The sequence below is a fragment of the Zalophus californianus genome, chromosome X, assembly GCF_009762305.2.
Source record: "Zalophus californianus isolate mZalCal1 chromosome X, mZalCal1.pri.v2, whole genome shotgun sequence".
Lineage (NCBI taxonomy): Eukaryota > Metazoa > Chordata > Mammalia > Carnivora > Otariidae > Zalophus > Zalophus californianus.
Genome location: NC_045612.1, coordinates 21126629 through 21135018, shown reverse-complemented (window position 1 = coordinate 21135018; position 8390 = coordinate 21126629).

Sequence of the window (8390 nt, the reverse complement as noted above, 5' to 3'; positions counted from 1 at the left end):
CCAAAAGCTCTGCAAACTCCACAGAGTTTTCTTTTGCAATCCTCCCCCAAATTGATATGGCCCTGGTTTTCAAGCACACCACTCTCCAGATCCGTTCCAAAATGTTTAGACCCCAAAGGTAACTAGTCCCGATAACTTTATTTTATAGGTGAAAGAATGCAGAGTAGAGTGATATATCCAGTGCTACACATTAATGACCGAGTAGGCACTAGGAACCGAGACTAACTCTGAAGCCAAAAGCCACACCATAAATTTCTATGAAACTCCGGAGGGTAGCTGCGAGCCCTTAATACCATTGCTTATCCTCTGAAGAGCCAGCCCGGGGCTGGGAAGGGAAATGAGTATGTTGATCGTGTTTGGAGCCAGGGTGTATTTTTAAGTTTTCCATTGGTTTGAGATTATCCTCGATCTACTTGCTGGTTGACACTTAAGTAGCCAGTGGGGGGATGGGGGACCTGTGCCCACTCCTGCCTCTGTTTAAGAGACCATAACCTTATCCTCTCTCTTTTGCGCACAAAGCTGCCACCTCTGTCCCACCCACCCCCCAAATTGAAGCGCCCAATCAAGTGCCCCCAGTAAACGGCCAATCCTCATCTACTTTCCCGGGACCCTCCTCAGCTCCGGGTGCTCCCCGAGGCCCAGGAGTGATGCAAGCGACCCCATCCTTCAAAGGGGAGGGCAGGCGCTGGAACGTGCTATAAACGACGCCCACTCCCAGCCTTTCAAGCCCCCAAACGGATTCGATTGTTGTTTCGTGGAGCTTTTTTTTTTTTCTTTTCTTCCTCCGAACCTCCGAAGTGTTCTCCCTTCCCATTGGCCAAAGCTGCCCCTTGACGCCACCCTGGCCTTGCTCGCTGATTGGTCCATTCTGGATGTGCCCAAGCCTTTTTCCCAGGGTGTGGCGCCCCCCCCCCCCCCCAACAGGGTTCTGACCCCTGGCTCCTCCCTTCCCCCCCAGCCCCCCTCTCTGTTCCGAATGGTACCGCCCTGGCTCGGCTCCCCCACGGCCCAGGCCACTGCCCTTAGGGCCCCCGGACGGGGCGGGGCACGCTGGGGACGGGCAGAGGGCGGTGGTGGCGCCTTCCTGCCGAGCCCGAGGCCGCCCCCGCCACCCTTCTCCAGCCCTCGTAGGTCCCACTTTCCCCTGGGCAGTTTTCGTCCTGCCATGGGAGCCCCGTCCCGTCTGTGCGGGTCCCCACCGTGGTCTTTTGGTCATCCCGAGCAGCAGTGTTAAATCACTGCCCTCTGCGCTCCACGCACGCCCATCCGCCTCCACCCTCGGGTTCTCGCAGCACTCCCTTTCCCCGTGTCTGCTCACCCTTCCCCTCCCGAGCCTGCCGAAGCCCCGGCCCCCCTTCCTCGAGGACTGTCCATCCCCAGGATCCCCCTCCTTGCGTGTGGCCGTTCCTCCCAACGGCCTCCCCTTCGTGGCCTCCCCTCCCCTTCGTGGCCAGCGTGGTGGAGCACTCCCGACCCACCCACCCCCCTTTCTCCGTACCCCCGCACTCCCTTCTTATGTTGTCCCTTCACGTCCCTCTCTAAGTCCCTCCCACACCATGCTCCCCCCCTACACTCATACCCCTCCCTCCGAGGCGTCCCCCGGCGCCCCTCCCCTATCCCCGCTAGTCTATGCCCCTCCCACCCACCCCGTCCTTTTGTCTCCTCTTTGGTCTCTAAGTCCCCCGCCCCTCCCTCACTCCCGCCCTCGCTCCCCGCGAGCACGCTCTTATCTTCCCCAGGTCCCAGCGCCCCGCCCCCTGGCCGCGCCCCGCCGGCCCCCTCCCTCCCGCGGCCCCATCTCCGCCCTCCGCGCTCCGCCCTCCCCCCCGCGGCTCCGGCCCGCCAGCCCGGCCGACCTCCCGGGTTCCCGGCTCGCTCCTCCCGCCGCCGCCGCCGCCGCCGCCGCAGCCGCCGCCGCCGCCGTCGCCGCCGCCGCCGCCGCCGCCGCCGCCGCTCCCCGACCCACCCTTCCCCGGCCAGCGGCTCGCGCTCCCGCGCGCTCCCCCCGCACACGCGCTCCCTCCGCCCCGCCTCGCTCGCTCGCTCGCCCAGGCCCTGCGGCGGCCCGGCCCGGAGCTGCACGCAGCCCGCCTTCGGGGGAGCCTTGGCGCCTCGGGGCCACTGGTACCTCACGCGCGGGTGCACGACCCGGGAGCGCGAACCCGGGCCGGGTGGCCCCTGCCCAGCCCAGCCCGGCCGGCGGAAGCCGCCCGGAACGCAGGCGCCCGTCGGAAGTGTTTGGGCGACCGCGGCGCCTCCCGCAGCCCAGGCCTGGCTGGAACGCCCGTGGCGACGCCGCGACCGGACCGCCCTAGATGGTTTTACACGAACCTCCTCCCGGCTTACTCCCCAAACCTGTGTCACCTAGGCGCATCGCGCGTACCTGGGACTCGAGGCTGGAGGGACGGGGTTGGGGGGAGGGCTGTCCCGAAGATTCCGCAAGGGACCTCAGCCACGGACCGTGAGGCCCGGCGGGGCGAGGGCCGGTGACACGCCCGGCCACCCAGGCAGAAAAGGCGAGCCCACTGCGAGCCCCCGGGCCCTCGCCACCCGGCCCGGGTCTCCCCACCACCCCTCACAGAGCGATGTTGCCTCTGGCCCTTTGTACTGACCCGCGTGGAGGACCAGCATAAACCTTCAATCCGGAGTTGGGGACGCCGCTCAGGTGGACAGAAAACCCAGCCATGTGCCAATAGGCACTTTAAAGTAATGTCTGTTCGTTGATGCTCAAGTTGACCATGTTTCCTCTGCTGAACCTCTTCTGGGCCCTCATTTAGTCTTATGTATTTACCCACCAGACTGGAAGCTCTTTGAAGGGGGCCCTGTTAGTCGCTGTGGTTCAATCAATGGATCCCTTGTGACTGGCGGACAAGTGTGTGTGTTTGTTAACCGCCCGCCTTTGGGATCTGTGTCATTATTGTGTGCCTTAAGGTTGTAAACTTGGGAGGGCCAGGACCGGGTAGGGATTATTAGCTCGTGCCAGGCACAGCATGATGCCCAAAGAGATGGGCCATGAATGTTTTTTGACTGATGGAGCTAATTATGGAGGAGGCAGATGCTTACCTTCTCCTGGTCCCCAGAACTCCCAGTTCCAGAGCTGGTTGTCCTGAGTGAGGAAGAAACTAAGGAGCTGCCTTAGCTCACTCCCAATCTGAGACTGGTTTGCTGGGGCCAGATCCCCGTCGCACTCACGATCAGGACCCACGGCGTGATGTGACTTTCTAGTACTGGGAATGGGTTTGCAGGGAGCCATAAACTCTCCACTTTCACTCCCATCAGTTTGCAACTGGATCGGGGAGGAAGGAAGTAGCCAGTTTTTTCTGTGTGAAGCAGACTGTCCCATATAAGGATCAAACCTGTAGTTCCCTCATCCATGTCCCTCAAGGCCAAGCTATCGGAGGCAGGAGGCTGCAAACAACTGGACACCCACCGTCAACAGCAGTTAACTCCAGGGGAGGAGGGACAGTGGGAAGTGCCCCTTCCTCCCATTTATGGGTGCAAGCTTCACCCTGTACTTTGCAGCGGCTCATTTGTAACCTGGTCACTTTGAGAGTCATTCCAGCTTCCTGCCCACCTCACAGCCTGTCTCCCAGGTAGACAGGTCCTCTCTGTCTTTACTCAGCCCTACACTGTCTTCACCCAAGCCAGCCTGCTCTAAACGGACATGGTCAGTGATCCAAGCAGAAACTGAAACAGTAACAATTGGGACAGTGTCAAGAGACTCGGGCAGAGATGCCTCGGAGCGCCCGGCCTCCTCCTCTGCCTTGGCACAGATGTTCTTATTGTCCTGGAAAGAAATAGGAAATTCCCTCCCCAAGCGTGGAAGGGGGGGTGCTCCAGGGCTTAGCCCCCAAGAACAGAGTTGCTGGCCCAGCCCAGCCTCTCTGCCTCCTCATTATTCAAAATAGGACTGTCACCATTCCTCTTCCTCATCGTAGCCAAGGCTGGCTCCCTGGGCCATTTGTCCCCCTCACCAAGGAGATTAAGGGGAGTGGGACTAGAGCTGCATGAGAAGATTACTAAAATCTGGGTGGTTCTCTTTAGGGACCGTTAGCACATCAAAATACATATTTGGAAAATGCTCACAATTAACACTGGGAGAAAAACAGTAAACACAGTGTCACTTTGCCAGGCTCAACAGTTTTGTTTTGTTTTGTTTTGTTTAAATGCTAATGGCCTCAAATGGGGAGCAGCATCCATCAGTTAAATAAACAAGCCATTAGACTGAGACTAGAAGTGTCAACACATGACTAATCTACTAATTGTGAGCTAGTGAGGAGCAAGGCTGCAAAGCATGCTGGAGACTGTGGAGTAGGCAGCTGCAACGCCCAGTATGTGGGCTTGGGAGCCAATAAGACCTGAGTTTGAATCCTTCCTCTACCAGTTGTTAGCTGTGTGGCCTTCTGTGCAATGGGGACACTAGCAGCATCTACATCGCAGGGCTGTTGTGGGGATGAACTGAGATACTACAGGTTCTTGCTACTGAGCTGGCCACCTCGTAAGCGGTCAATGCCTGTTAGCTGTTATGGATAACAATAAAGTACCTAGTAAATGGTAGACATTCAAAAAACATCAGCAATAAAGATGAAAAAGAAATGACTTATGGTTGCTAGATATGAGCCATTAAAGGTGAACGTGGACCCCTAGTGGGACCCCTGGTGTCCCCACATCCTCCCAAACACAGCTGGCAAAGGGATGCCTTTGGTTGGTTAATTCCAACTTCTTAGGGTCATCCCTTTAACCAGCCCTTAAGGATCACAGTCCTGTGCCAGGGTTGCTGCATTCCGGGGCCTTCTCTCCTGACACCTACCTAAGAAGCTTGGGTTAAGCTGGTCCTTGCAGGTGAAGAACAGCCCAGCAGCATCCTGGGCATCCTTCCCCAGCCTGCCAGACCTGTCCTGTAAAGAATATTCTGGGCTGTTCTTGACTGCCTCTTTCCTGTTGTGTGTAGAGAGAGGTGAGAATCACAGTATTGAGAGGGGCCAGAGTGAGGAGGAAGGAGGGCAGAGAGAGGTACACGGGACCCCCAAGAGAGATAACTGTGACCTGGACAAAGTGGTTGGTCTTTGCTTCCTTGCCCCACCCTCTCCTTGTGAAGCTCATTGTCCTCCCCGTCACCTGCCAAGAAGGTTGGTCCTCAGCCAAATGGAGTCTCCCTCTTCACTTGCCAGCCCTGTTCTCCTTCACTGACTCTCTGCTCTCCCCTCATCCCTTCCAGTTCAGAGAGTCTTGCTCTCCACCTGGAAGATTGGTAAGTCCTAGTGTAGATAAGCCTCTCTGCACAGGTAAAGTGTTAACAGTGGCTTAACATACCACCTCCTCCCCGGGGCTTGTAGCTGCATAGTGGCCTCTTTAACTTGAAAAAAAAAAAAAATCCTCAAGGTGCCTAGAAAAGAATGAAAACAGAGCATGGCGCTATCTGGGCCTTCCACAGGCTGAGGTGGCTTGGGCGGGAGAAAACTTCCACCCTTCATTGTCCATCATGCTCTGTTTTGCCTGCTTGTATGTTCTGTCTTGAACTCAGGCCCCTGAGCAGACTACCCAGACCCCACCAGGCCCTCTCCTGGGCCGTACTGCACCTGGAGTGCCCCCCCCACCCTGGCAAGGAGGTTAAGGAGCTTCTCCACCATCCACATCTCCCAGCTGAGCCCTGAAACAGGCCCCTTCCTGGCTCTGCACTTAACCAGCAGAGAGCAGGTTAACTTGATCGATGAAGCCCTCTCCACACCTGCTTACTGAGTGGTAAGGGGTTAAAATGTGTTCTCCCTCCTGCCACGCCCAACTGGACTGCAGTTCTCAAAGCACACCAGTCACGTTCTGTTCCAAAGTCTGTGTGGCTGGCACCTGTTTGTTCTCTGAGCCTGGACCACTATAACCAGCAATCCCCCCCCCCCCCCCCCGCCGGCCCCGACCTCGTTCTCAGCAAATCAAATTCTCTTTCTCAAAGGATGGGCTGAACCGCGCCCCTGCCTCCAGGAAGTGGCCCACCCACTGCAGGTGAGGTCACCTTTCCCTCCAGCAGGGGTGCACGGCACCTAGTCCTCTTCGAGGGCATCCTTGCATGTTCTGCCAGACATAAAAATTAGTTGCTGGCTTGCTTCTCTCCTATGAGATAAATGTAACCTTCTCCCAGACAAGAAGTGCTTCTGCTTTCTTTTACAGTTTGTTTCGATTTCCAAGCTACACAAGGAGAGGGATCATGCAATGAACCCCCACACCTGGATTCCACAACTCTCAAGATTTTGCCACATTTGTTTCTGCTTCATGTTTGTGGCCCCCTCCCACACCCACAGTGCCTAGCGCTGCCTTGAACCGCGCTTTCAACAAAGGAGCTGGGACTTGTTGGGAAATGGGAATTCAGGCTCGCAGGGCAGGCTCCTGGGGATGACATGGGCTGGGGGAGCGGGCACCCCTGTAAAAAGTTGTCCCTGCTCAAGTACCTCTTATGAGCCGGGCGCTTTACAGTTTATCTCATTTCACCCTTGGCACAACCTTATGGGGTAGGTACTGTGATCTCCACCGTACAGATGAGGAAATGAGGCTCAGAGAGGTGAAAGTTCCCCCAGATGGGCAGCGACAGAGCTGGGATTTGAATCCAAGTCCTGTGCCATTCTCACTGGGCCATGCAGCCTCCCTCAAAGGGTGCCAAACGGGCTGCCACCTGCTCTGCTTCAGATTTACAGAGTACAAGACATGCTTTGTGTGTGCCCTTACAGAGTAGTATGCGTGCACACACGCACGCACACCCACGCAGGGAGCCGCGTGCTCACAGTAGGATTGTAAAATAATACACTGAGTTTTATCTGTGGGAATCAGTCTGCTCATTTTAGAAGTCACCCTTTAGCCCTGCAAGCATGGAGGGAAGTGCAAGGGGGCAGAGTGTTGAGCCGTGGCGGTGGGGTGGGGCAGGGGTTGAGGGAATTGGGGGAGCCTCCCCCACAGTCTCAGTCTCCTGCCCCCCTTCTCAAAAGGGAAACAAAGTCTCTTTCCTCGCTCCCACCAGTACAGTACATTCTCCTCCGATCTCCACAATGACCTTGTAACCATCACCCTCCTCTACAGCCAGGCTGCCTCCCTCAACAAACATTGCTCTTGGCAGCCTTTGTTCTTTTGCACAACCCCTCACCCCACATAGATGGCTTCATGGTGTTTCTCCAGTCTCCAAACCGAAATTCTCCAAGTCCAGGTTCAATACTCACCTCCTCCCAGAAGCCTTCCCTGATTCTGAACACCTCTCATCAACTTTTTCATCTGGTCTGATTTTTTTTTTTCTTTACCTGAATCTCGATGCTCTGCTCTCCTGCCTTGTTCTCTAGTTGTTTCTTGTAAGCTGTCTCCTTGACCACACTTTAAGGCCTCTGAGCTCACAGTTTCAGCTACAGAGAAATAAAGGAAAGTCTTTCAAGAAAGACATGTGGTCAGCTTCCTTTTTCTTCCCATGGTCCTCTTGCTTCCTCCATGTTGTCGCTTGGGTTTCCAGCTCTGCTGCCCCTGGCATCTTCTCTACAAAGATCAGGAGGTAAAAAGGAGATTCACGTGTTTACCTTGATCTCTCCTTTTTATTTTTTTTCCTTGTCTTTCATGTGCTCAGGTGGGTAGAGGGCTAACTGGGGTCTGAAAAGCCTTAAACCACAGATAATTCACCCTGAAGCTACTCTCCAGCTTTGCAGGTCTTTTTTCCTAAGCATCTGTGGGATGGAAAGCAAAATCTATTGGGCATGTTAATGCCTGCAATGCTACATTTCCCTCCCCTATATCTCCTTCACCTCCCCCAGCTCCATTTCCTTACCCCCTTCCTGCAAACAACAACAACAACCCACAAACAAAACAAAACAAAAACAATCTCTGCCACACACACAATTAGAGCTAGAAAGACACAGTCCACTTTCCAAATTTCAGGAGCTCTGAGCAGGGAAGTGTTGGAAGACAATGTCCTACAGACCCTGAGATTGGGTCACCTCATGCCACCAAAGGAATTCTTTCCACTTTAGCAAATTGCTGGGCATTGAGGGCTCACCTTAATCTTTGAGCAGTGACAGTTGGGATAGGTCTCCCCTGCCAGGCCGGGGAGGATTGAGAAGCAAAGGTTGAGCTCCCTTCCCCTCAACCTAAGCTGGGGTGGTGGTGAGCAGTGTCCTGGCCCTTAAAAAGGTCTAGGCTAAATGCCCAGCCTTCCAGTGCCTGTCAGTAAAGGCACCAAAACTGGTTGTAACTCTCTTACAGTTACCTCTATTTCTCTCCCAGCTGAGCCTGGAACTAAAGATGCTGCAAGAACATTGTACCCAATTCTGTCTTGTGCATTCTCATATATCCCAAGGTTATGCTGCCCCATTGTACAGATGGGTGGGGGTTGGGGATTGAGGCACTGAGGGAGACAAGACTGGTCCAGT